Raw genomic sequence first — 11,018 nt, forward strand, 5'->3', positions numbered from 1 at the left:
CACGCTATGGGTTGGGCATGGTCTGTGGATTTAACAAACGCTATGGTTTGGGTATGGTCTGTGGATTTAACACACGCTATGGGTTGGGCATGGTCTGTGGATTTAACAAACGCTATGGTTTGGGTATGGTCTGTGGATTTAACACATGCTATGGGTTGGGCATGGTCTGTGGATTGAACACAGGTCTGTAGATTTAACACGTTATGGATTGGACATGGTCTATAAATTTAACACACGCTATGGTTTGGGTATGGTCTGTGGATTTAACACACGCTATGGGTTGGGTATGGTCTGTGGATTTTTACACACGCTATGGGTTGGGTATGGCCTGTGGATTTAACACACGCTGTGGGTTGGTTATGGTCTGTGGATATAACACACGCTATGGGTTGGGTATGGTCTGTGGATTTAACACACGCTATGGGTTGGGCATGGTCTGTGGATTTAACACACGCTATGGTTTGGGTATGGTCTGTGGATTTAACACACGCTGTGGGTTGGGCATGGTCTGTGGATTTAACAAACGCTATGGGTTGGGCATGGTCTGTGGATTTAACAAACGCTATGGTTTGGGTATAGTCTGTTGATTTAACAAACGCTATGGGTTGGGCATGGTCTGTGGATTTAACAAACGCTATGGTTTGGGTATGGTCTGTGGATTTAATACACGCTATGGGTTGGGCATGGTCTGTGGATTTAACAAACGCTATGGTTTGGGTATGGTCTGTGGATTTAACACATGCTATGGGTTGGGCATGGTCTGTGGATTGAACACAGGTCTGTAGATTTAACACGTTTTGGATTGGACATGGTCTATAAATTTAACACACGCTATGGTTTGGGTATGGTCTGTGGATTTAACACAGGTCCGTAGATTTAACACACGCTATGGATTGGACATGGTCTGTGGATTTAACACACGCTATGGGTTGGGCATGGTCTGTGGATTGAACACAGGTCTGTAGATTTAACACACGCTATGGATTGGACATGGTCTGTGGATTTAACACACGCTATGGGTTGATCATGGTCGGTGGATTGAACACAGGTCTGTGGATTTAACACACGCAATGGATTAGACATGGTCTGTGGATTTAACACACGCTATGGGTTGGGCATGGTCTGTGGATTTAACACACGCTAAGGGTTGTGCATGGTCTGTGGATTGAACACACTGCATGGGTTAACCATGGTCTGTGGATTGAACACACTTCATGGGTTGAGCATGGTCTGTGGTTTGAACACAGGCTGTAGGGTGGGTATGGTCTGTAGATGTAATATGCTTTGGGTTTAGCAGCGACTGTAAAAACACGATTTAAAACTGTTTTATTCTACCAGGTAAGGCCTGCTGAGTTATATAGCTCTTTTTCAAAAGCCATCTGGACATAACTGATAGCTCAACGAAGCGGTGTATGTGGAAATTTATAGCACCCAAATACTAAAATTTAACACACACCAGGGATTGAGTATGGTCTGTGGATTTAACACACGCTATGGGTTGGGCATGGTCTGTGGATTTAACACACGCTATGGGTTGGGCATGGTCTGTGGATTTTTACACACGCTATGGGTTGGGTATGGCCTGTGGATTTAACACACGCTGTGGGTTGGGTATGGTCTGTGGATTTAACACACGCTATGGGTTGGGTATGGTATGTGGATTTAACACACGCTATGGGTTGGGCATGGTCTGTGGATTTAACACACGCTATGGTTTGGGTATGGTCTGTGGATTTAACACACGCTGTGGGTTGGGCATGGTCTGTGGATTTAACAAACGCTATGGGTTGGGCATGGTCTGTGGATTTAACAAACGCTATGGTTTGGGTATGGTCTGTTGATTTAACACACGCTATGGGTTGGGCATGGTCTGTGGATTTAACAAACGCTATGGTTTGGGTATGGTCTGTGGATTTAACACACGTTATGGGTTGGGCATGGTCTGTGGATTTAACAAACGCTATGGTTTGGGTATGGTCTGTGGATTTAACACATGCTATGGGTTGGGCATGGTCTGTGGATTGAACACAGGTCTGTAGATTTAACACGTTATGGATTGGACATGGTCTATAAATTTAACACACGCTATGGTTTGGGTATGGTCTGTGGATTTAACACAGGTCTGTAGATTTAACACACGCTATGGATTGGACATGGTCTGTAGATTTAACACACGCTATGGGTTGGGCATGGTCTGTGGATTGAACACAGGTCTGTAGATTTAACACACGCTATGGATTGGACATGGTCTGTGGATTTAACACACGCTATGGGTTGATCATGGTCGGTGGATTGAACACAGGTCTGTGGATTTAACACACGCAATGGATTGGACATGGTCTGTGGATTTAACACACGCTATGGGTTGGGCATGGTCTGTGGATTTAACACACGCTAAGGGTTGTGCATGGTCTGTGGATTGAACACACTGCATGGGTTAACCATGGTCTGTGGATTGAACACACTTCATGGGTTGAGCATGGTCTGTGGTTTGAACACAGGCTGTAGGGTGGGTATGGTCTGTAGATGTAATATGCTTTGGGTTTAGCAGCGACTGTAAAAACACGATTTAAAACTGTTTTATTCTACCAGGTAAGGCCTGCTGAGTTATATAGCTCTTTTTCAAAAGCCATCTGGACATAACTGATAGCTCAACGAAGCGGTGTATGTGGAAATTTATAGCACCCAAATACTAAAATTTAACACACACCAGGGATTGAGTATGGTCTGTGGATTTAACACACGCTATGGGTTGGGCATGGTCTGTGGATTTAACACACGCTATGGGTTGGGCATGGTCTGTGAATTTAACACACGTTATGGGTTGGGCATGGTCTGTGGATTTAACACACGCTATGGGTTGGGTATGCTCTGTGGATTTTTACACACGCTATGGGTTGGGTATGGTCTGTGGATTTAACACACGCTGTGGGTTGGGTATGGTCTGTGGATTAAACTCACGCTATGGGTTGGATATGGTCTGTGGATTTAACAAACGCTATGGGTTGGGCATGGTCTGTGGATTTAACAAACGCTATGGTTTGGGTATGGTCTGTGGATTTAACACACGTTATGGGTTGGGCATGGTCTGTGGATTTAACAAACGCTATGGTTTGGGTATGGTCTGTGGATTTAACACATGCTATGGGTTGGGCATGGTCTGTGGATTGAACACAGGTCTGTAGATTTAACACGTTATGGATTGGACATGGTCTATAAATTTAACACACGCTATGGTTTGGGTATGGTCTGTGGATTTAACACAGGTCTGTAGATTTAACACACGCTATGGATTGGACATGGTCTGTAGATTTAACACACGCTATGGGTTGGGCATGGTCTGTGGATTGAACACAGGTCTGTAGATTTAACACACGCTATGGATTGGACATGGTCTGTGGATTTAACACACGCTATGGGTTGATCATGGTCGGTGGATTGAACACAGGTCTGTGGATTTAACACACGCAATGGATTGGACATGGTCTGTGGATTTAACACACGCTATGGGTTGGGCATGGTCTGTGGATTTAACACACGCTAAGGGTTGTGCATGGTCTGTGGATTGAACACACTGCATGGGTTAACCATGGTCTGTGGATTGAACACACTTCATGGGTTGAGCATGGTCTGTGGTTTGAACACAGGCTGTAGGGTGGGTATGGTCTGTAGATGTAATATGCTTTGGGTTTAGCAGCGACTGTAAAAACACGATTTAAAACTGTTTTATTCTACCAGGTAAGGCCTGCTGAGTTATATAGCTCTTTTTCAAAAGCCATCTGGACATAACTGATAGCTCAACGAAGCGGTGTATGTGGAAATTTATAGCACCCAAATACTAAAATTTAACACACACCAGGGATTGAGTATGGTCTGTGGATTTAACACACGCTATGGGTTGGGCATGGTCTGTGGATTTAACACACGCTATGGGTTGGGCATGGTCTGTGAATTTAACACACGTTATGGGTTGGGCATGGTCTGTGGATTTAACACACGCTATGGGTTGGGTATGCTCTGTGGATTTTTACACACGCTATGGGTTGGGTATGGTCTGTGGATTTAACACACGCTGTGGGTTGGGTATGGTCTGTGGATTAAACTCACGCTATGGGTTGGATATGGTCTGTGGATTTAACAAACGCTATGGGTTGGGCATGGTCTGTGGATTTAACAAACGCTATGGTTTGGGTATGGTCTGTGGATTTAACACACGTTATGGGTTGGGCATGGTCTGTGGATTTAACAAACGCTATGGTTTGGGTATGGTCTGTGGATTTAACACATGCTATGGGTTGGGCATGGTCTGTGGATTGAACACAGGTCTGTAGATTTAACACGTTATGGATTGGACATGGTCTATAAATTTAACACACGCTATGGTTTGGGTATGGTCTGTGGATTTAACACAGGTCTGTAGATTTAACACACGCTATGGATTGGACATGGTCTGTAGATTTAACACACGCTATGGGTTGGGCATGGTCTGTGGATTGAACACAGGTCTGTAGATTTAACACACGCTATGGATTGGACATGGTCTGTGGATTTAACACACGCTATGGGTTGATCATGGTCGGTGGATTGAACACAGGTCTGTGGATTTAACACACGCAATGGATTGGACATGGTCTGTGGATTTAACACACGCTATGGGTTGGGCATGGTCTGTGGATTTAACACACGCTAAGGGTTGTGCATGGTCTGTGGATTGAACACACTGCATGGGTTAACCATGGTCTGTGGATTGAACACACTTCATGGGTTGAGCATGGTCTGTGGTTTGAACACAGGCTGTAGGGTGGGTATGGTCTGTAGATGTAATATGCTTTGGGTTTAGCAGCGACTGTAAAAACACGATTTAAAACTGTTTTATTCTACCAGGTAAGGCCTGCTGAGTTATATAGCTCTTTTTCAAAAGCCATCTGGACATAACTGATAGCTCAACGAAGCGGTGTATGTGGAAATTTATAGCACCCAAATACTAAAATTTAACACACACCAGGGATTGAGTATGGTCTGTGGATTTAACACACGCTATGGGTTGGGCATGGTCTGTGGATTTAACACACGCTATGGGTTGGGCATGGTCTGTGAATTTAACACACGTTATGGGTTGGGCATGGTCTGTGGATTTAACACACGCTATGTGTTGGGTATGCTCTGTGGATTTTTACACACGCTATGGGTTGGGTATGGTCTGTGGATTTAACACACGCTGTGGGTTGGGTATGGTCTGTGGATTAAACACACGCTATGGGTTGGATATGGTCTGTGGATTTAACACACGCTATGGGTTGGGCATGGTCGGCGGATTGAACACAGGTCGGTGGATTTAACACACGCTGTGGATTGGACATGGTCTGTGGATTTAACAAACGCTATGGTTTGGGTATGGTCTGTTGATTTAACACACGCTATGGGTTGGGCATGGTCTGTGGATTTAACAAACGCTATGGTTTGGGTATGGTCTGTGGATTTAACACACGCTATGGGTTGGGCATGGTCTGTGGATTTAACAAACGCTATGGTTTGGGTATGGTCTGTGGATTTAACACATGCTATGGGTTGGGCATGGTCTGTGGATTGAACACAGGTCTGTAGATTTGACACGCTATGGATTGGACATGGTCTATAAATTTAACACACGCTATGGTTTGGGTATGGTCTGTGGATTTAACACAGGTCTGTAGATTTAACACACGCTATGGATTGGACATGGTCTGTGGATTTAACACACGCTATGGGTTGGGCATGGTCTGTGGATTGAACACAGGTCTGTAGATTTAACACACGCTATGGATTGGACATGGTCTGTGGATTTAACACACGCTATGGGTTGATCATGGTCGGTGGATTGAACACAGGTCTGTGGATTTAACAGACGCAATGGATTGGACATGGTCTGTGGATTTAACACACGCTATGGGTTGGGCATGGTCTGTGGATTTAACACACGCTAAGGGTTGTGCATGGTCTGTGGATTGAACACACTGCATGGGTTGAGCATGGTCTGTGTTGTGAACACAGGCTGTAGGGTGGGTATGGTCTGTAGATGTAATATGCTTTGGGTTTAGCAGCGACTGTAAAAACACGATTTAAAACTATGTTTTATTCTACCAGGTAAGGCCTGCTGAGTTATATAGCTCTTTTTCAAAAGCCATCTGGACATAACTGATAGCTCAACGAAGCGGTGTATGTGGAAATTTATAGCACCCAAATACTAAAATTTAACACACACCAGGGATTGAGTATGGTCTGTAGATTTAACACACGCTATGGGTTGGGCATGGTCGGTGGATTTAACACACGCTATGGGTTGGGCATGGTCTGTGAATTTAACACACGTTATGGGTTGGGCATGGTCTGTGGATTTAACACACGCTATGGGTTGGGTATGGTCTGTGGATTTTTACACACGCTATGGGTTGGGTATGGTCTGTGGATTTAACACACGCTGTGGGTTGGGTATGGTCTGTGGATTTAACACACTCTATGGGTTGGGTATGGTCTGTGGATTTAACACACGCTATGGGTTGGGCATGGTCGGCGGATTGAACACAGGTCGGTGGATTTAACACACGCTATGGATTGGACATGGTCTGTGGATTTAACACACGCTATGGTTTGGGTATGGTCTGTGGATTTAACACACGCTGTGGGTTGGACATGGTCTGTGGATTTAACAAACGCTATGGGTTGGGCATGGTCTGTGGATTTAACAAACGCTATGGTTTGGGTATGGTCTGTTGATTTAACACACGCTATGGGTTGGGCATTGTCTGTGGATTTAACAAACGCTATGGTTTGGGTATGGTCTGTGGATTTAACACATGCAATGGGTTGGGCATGGTCTGTGGATTGAACACAGGTCTGTAGATTTAACACGCTATGGATTGGACATGGTCTATAAATTTAACACACGCTATGGTTTGGGTATGGTCTGTGGATTTAACACAGGTCTGTAGATTTAACACACGCTATGGATTGGACATGGTCTGTGGATTTAACACACGCTATGGGTTGGGCATGGTCTGTGGATTGAACACAGGTCTGTAGATTTAACACACGCTATGGATTGGACATGGTCTATGGATTTAACACACGATATGGGTTGATCATGGTCGGTGGATTGAACACAGGTCTGTGGATTTAACACACGCAATGGATTGGACATGGTCTGTGGATTTAACACACGCTATGGGTTGGGCATGGTCTGTGGATTGAACACAGGTCTGTAGATTTAACACACGCTATGGATTGGACATGGTCTATGGATTTAACACACGATATGGGTTGATCATGGTCGGTGGATTGAACACAGGTCTGTGGATTTAACACACGCAATGGATTGGACATGGTCTGTGGATTGAACACACGCTATGGGTTGGGCATGGTCTGTGGATTTAACACACGCTAAGGGTTGTGCATGGTCTGTGGATTGAACACACTGCATGGGTTAACCATGGTCTGTGGATTGAACACACTTCATGGGTTGAGCATGGTCTGTGGTTTGAACACAGGCTGTATGGTGGGTATGGTCTGTAGATGTAATATGTTTGGGTTTAGCAGCGACTGTAAAAACACGATTTAAAACTATGTTTTATTCTACCAGGTAAGGCCTGCTGAGTTATATAGCTCTTTTTCAAAAGCTATCTGGACATAACTGATAGCTCAACGAAGCGGTGTATGTGCAAATTTATAGCACCCAAATACTAAAATTTAACACACACCAGGGATTGAGTATGGTCTGTAGATTTAACACACGCTATGGGTTGGGCATGGTCGGTGGATTTCACACACGCTATGGGTTGGGCATGGTCTGTGAATTTAACACACGTTATGGGTTGGGCATGGTCTGTGGATTTAACACACGCTATGGGTTGGGTATGGTCTGTGGATTTTTACACACGCTATGGGTTGGGTATGGTCTGTGGATTTAACACACGCTGTGGGTTGGGTATGGTCTGTGGATTTAACACACGCTATGGGTTGGGTATGGTCTGTGGATTTAACACACGCTATGGGTTGGGCATGGTCTGTGGATTTAACACACGCTATGGTTTGGGTATGGTCTGTGGATTTAACACACGCTATGGGTTGGGCATGGTCTGTGGATTTAACACACGCTAAGGGTTGTGCATGGTCTGTGGATTGAACACACTGCATGGGTTAACCATGGTCTGTGGATTGAACACACTTCATGGGTTGAGCATGGTCTGTGGTTTGAACACAGGCTGTAGGGTGGGTATGGTCTGTAGATGTAATATGCTTTGGGTTTAGCAGCGACTGTAAAAACACGATTTAAAACTGTTTTATTCTACCAGGTAAGGCCTGCTGAGTTATATAGCTCTTTTTCAAAAGCTATCTGGACATAACTGATAGCTCAACGAAGCGGTGTATGTGGAAATTTATAGCACCCAAATACTAAAATTTAACACACACCAGGGATTGAGTATGGTCTGTAGATTTAACACACGCTATGGGTTGGGCATGGTCGGTGGATTTCACACACGCTATGGGTTGGGCATGGTCTGTGAATTTAACACACGTTATGGGTTGGGCATGGTCTGTGGATTTAACACACGCTATGGGTTGGGTATGGTCTGTGGATTTTTACACACGCTATGGGTTGGGTATGGTCTGTGGATTTAACACACGCTGTGGGTTGGGTATGGTCTGTGGATTTAACACACGCTATGGGTTGGGTATGGTCTGTGGATTTAACACACGCTATGGGTTGGGCATGGTCTGTGGATTTAACACACGCTATGGTTTGGGTATGGTCTGTTGATTTAACACACGCTATGGGTTGGGCATGGTCTGTGCATTTAACAAACGCTATGGTTTGGGTATGGTCTGTGGATTTAACACACGCTATGGGTTGGGCATGGTCTGTGGATTTAACAAACGCTATGGTTTGGGTATGGTCTGTGGATTTAACACATGCTATGGGTTGGGCATGGTCTGTGGATTGAACACAGGTCTGTAGATTTAACACGCTATGGATTGGACATGGTCTATAAATTTAACACACGCTATGGTTTGGGTATGGTCTGTGGATTTAACACAGGTCTGTAGATTTAACACATGCTATGGATTGGACATGGTCCGTGGATTTAACACACGCTATGGGTTGGGCATGGTCTGTGGATTGAACACAGGTCTGTAGATTTAACACACGCTATGGATTGGACATGGTCTGTGGATTTAACACACGCTATGGGTTGATCATGGTCGGTGGATTGAACACAGGTCTGTGGATTTAACACACACAATGGATTGGACATGGTCTGTGGATTTAACACACGCTATGGGTTGGGCATGGTCTGTGGATTTAACACACGCTAAGGGTTGTGCATGGTCTGTGGATTGAACACACTGCATGGGTTAACCATGGTCTGTGGATTGAACACACTTCATGGGTTGAGCATGGTCTGTGGTTTGAACACAGGCTGTAGGGTGGGTATGGTCTGTAGATGTAATATGCTTTGGGTTTAGCAGCGACTGTAAAAACACGATTTAAAACTGTTTTATTCTACCAGGTAAGGCCTGCTGAGTTATATAGCTCTTTTTCAAAAGCCATCTGGATATAACTGATAGCTCAACGAAGCGGTGTATGTGGAAATTTATAGCACCCAAATACTAAAATTTAACACACACCAGGGATTGAGTATGGTCTGTGGATTTAACACACGCTATGGGTTGGGCATGGTCTGTGGATTTCACACACGCTATGGGTTGGGCATGGTCTGTGAATTTAACACACGTTATGGGTTGGGCATGGTCTGTGGATTTAACACACGCTATGGGTTGGGTATGGTCTGTGGATTTTTACACACGCTATGGGTTGGGTATGGTCTGTGGATTTAACACACGCTGTGGGTTGGGTATGGTCTGTGGATTTAACACACGCTATGGGTTGGATATGGTCTGTGGATTTAACACACGCTATGGGTTGGGCATGGTCGGCGGATTGAACACAGGTCGGTGGATTTAACACACGCTATGGATTGGACATGGTCTGTGGATTTAACACACGCTATGGGTTGGGCATGGTCTGTGGATTTAACACAGGTCTGTAGATTTAACACACGCTATGGGTTGGGTATGGTCTGTGGATTTTTACACACGCTATGGGTTGGGTATGGTCTGTGGATTTAACACACGCTGTGGGTTGGGTATGGTCTGTGGATTTAACACACGCTATGGGTTGGATATGGTCTGTGGATTTAACACACGCTATGGGTTGGGCATGGTCGGCGGATTGAACACAGGTCGGTGGATTTTAACACACGCTATGGGTTGGATATGGTCTCTGGATTTAACACACGCTATGGGTTGGGCATGGTCGGCGGATTGAACACAGGTCAGTGGATTTAACAAACGCTATGGTTTGGGTATGGTCTGTGGATTTAACACATGCTATGGGTTGGGTATGGTCTGTGGATTTAACACAGGTCTGTAGATTTAACACACGCTATGGGTTGGGTATGGTCTGTGGATTTTTACACACGCTATGGGTTGGGTATGGTCTGTGGATTTAACACACGCTGTGGGTTTGGTATGGTCTGTGGATTTAACACACGCTATGGGTTGGATATGGTCTGTGGATTTAACACACGCTATGGGTTGGGCATGGTCGGCGGATTGAACACAGGTCGGTGGATTTTAACACACGCTATGGATTGGACATGGTCTGTGGATTTAACACACGCTATGGGTTGGGCATGGTCTGTGGATTTAACAAACGCTATGGTTTGGGTATGGTCTGTGGATTTAACACACGCTATGGGTTGGGCATGGTCTGTGGATTTAACAAACGCTATGGTTTGGGTATGGTCTGTGGATTTAACACATGCTATGGGTTGGGTATGGTCTGTGAATTTAACACAGGTCTGTAGATTTAACACACGTTATGGATTGGACATGGTCTGTGGATTTAACACACGCTATGGGTTGGGCATGGTCTGTGGATTGAACACAGGTCTGTAGATTTAACACACGCTATGGGTTGG

Source organism: Petromyzon marinus, unplaced genomic scaffold (assembly GCF_048934315.1).
Source record: "Petromyzon marinus isolate PM22_M1 ecotype Great Lakes invasive population unplaced genomic scaffold, UKy_Petmar_22M1.pri1.0 PM_G_Scaffold_70, whole genome shotgun sequence".
Lineage (NCBI taxonomy): Eukaryota > Metazoa > Chordata > Hyperoartia > Petromyzontiformes > Petromyzontidae > Petromyzon > Petromyzon marinus.